This window comes from Hemiscyllium ocellatum, chromosome 13 (genome assembly GCF_020745735.1).
Source record: "Hemiscyllium ocellatum isolate sHemOce1 chromosome 13, sHemOce1.pat.X.cur, whole genome shotgun sequence".
Taxonomy (NCBI): Eukaryota; Metazoa; Chordata; class Chondrichthyes; order Orectolobiformes; family Hemiscylliidae; genus Hemiscyllium; species Hemiscyllium ocellatum.
The window spans coordinates 27,718,964-27,721,038 of record NC_083413.1 but is presented as its reverse complement, the minus strand read 5'-3'; positions in this window follow the sequence as shown (position 1 = coordinate 27,721,038).

Below are 2,075 nucleotides of genomic sequence, written 5' to 3'. Positions count from 1 at the left end.
TTATGGGCAATAAAAATGAGAAATTAAAGTTGTGTGTTTCTTCTGATCCTCATGTCACAGTTATCCATTTATTTGGGTGTATATGTTTAGCCTGCATGGTTAGGATGGTGTGGGTGTGTAAATTTCATTCATAATACCATTCCCTGGAATCTTTATTACATCAGTGGGTGTAAGGGTGACAGTGACGTGGAGAGGATATCGGTTGACTCGTAATCCAGACATCAAGGCTGACGCTGTGGGGATGTGGTTTCAAATTATAAGAATTTAAGAACTAGGATCAGGAGTAGGCTATCTGGCCCTTTGAGTCTGTTCCACCATTCAATAAAATCATGGCTGATCTTTTTGTGGCCTCAGTGCCACTTACCCACCCTCTTATCAGCCTTAATTCTTTTCCTGTTCAAAAAGAGATCTATCCTCACATTAAAAACATTTGAGGAACCTTTAACCATTTCACCTGCAGGGAATTCCACAGATTTATAACCCTCTGGGTGAAGAAGTTCCTTCTTAATTCAGTCCTAAAATCTGCTCCCCCTAATTTTGAAGCTATGCCCTCTTGTCCTAGTTTCACCTGCCAGCAGAAATATCCTCTCGACTTCTATCTTATCTATCCCCCTCATAATTTTATATGTTTCTATAAGAACCCCCCCATTCTAACTTCCAATGAATATAATCCCAGTCCACTCAGTCTCTCCTCGTAGGCCAATCCCCTCAACTCCAGAATCAAACTGGTGAACATTCTCTACCCCTTCTAGTGTCAGTACATCCTTTCTCAGGTAAGGAGGACAAAACTACATGCAGTACTCCAGATGTGGCCTCACCAGCACCCTGTACAGTTGCAACATAACCTCTGTACTTCCTCCCTTCAGCAATGAAGGACAAATTTGGTGGATTTTAAATTCAGTTGTTAAAACCTGGAATTAAATGCTTGTTGAATGGTGCCCATTAAACCATTATTGAATGTTGTAAAAACGTAGTGACCTAGCAACCCAAGATAGATAAGGGCAATAAAAACAGAAGTTGCTGGAAAAGCTGAGAGGTCTGGCAGCATCTGTGAAGCGAAATCAAAGTTAACATTTCTGGTCCGGTGACTTTTCCTCAGAACCTGAACCAGAAACATGAACTGATTTCTCTTCACAGATGCTGACAGACCTGATGATCTTTTCCAGCAATTTCTATTTTCGTTTCTGATGTCTAGCATTCACACTTCTTTCAGTTTCTACAGATAAGAGCAATTTAATTGGCAATAAATTAACCAGTTAAGTGCTTGCCATTAAGGAGTAAAGGTAACTACTGACATTTGTTACCCATTCCTAATTGTCCTTTTAGACATAATCCGCTTCAAACACCGTAGCACATCTGGGAAGGGGAGAGTTACTAGGACATTTTGTTTCAGGAGGTAGTCACACCTGATTGAATTTGAATTACTTAATCTGTCAGTGACCAGGGTCAGTAGAGTGTCACTGCAAGTGAGGCAGGCAGGGGCATCCTGAGTTCAGGAACAGACACTCTTCACCTTGTCCAACAGGGATGAGATTCTTGCTCCCTGTGTGGATGAGGGAAAGGGCTGAGGGGAGGATGAGCCAGCTGACTGTGGCACCAGGTTTCAGAAGGCCATTTGAGAGGGGGAAGCAAAAGGACAAGTGGTAGTTAAAGGGGATTCTGTGTTTTGGGGGATAGATAGTATCCTTTGCAAGCTGGATTGGGGAGTTCCGCATGGTATGTTTCCTGCCCAGTGCCAGGGTACAGGACAGGATTGAAAGGATATTGGAGCGGGAGGAGGAGGATCCAGTTGCTATGGCCCACATTGGGACAAACAACATAGGCAAGGCTGGGAAGGAGGACAAAGCACTAGGAACAAAATTAAGGAACGAGTCCTCAAGTGTTATAATCTCCAGATTACTGCCTGAGCCATATGAAACTTGACTTAGGGATAAGAAAATTAGGGAAGTAAACATGTGGCTAAGGGAGTGGTGTGGGAAAGAGGGGTTCCATTTCCTGAAGCATTGGCATCAGTTTTGGAAATGAAGGGATTGTACCGATGGGACAGTCTCCACCTGAACCGATCTGGAACCGGT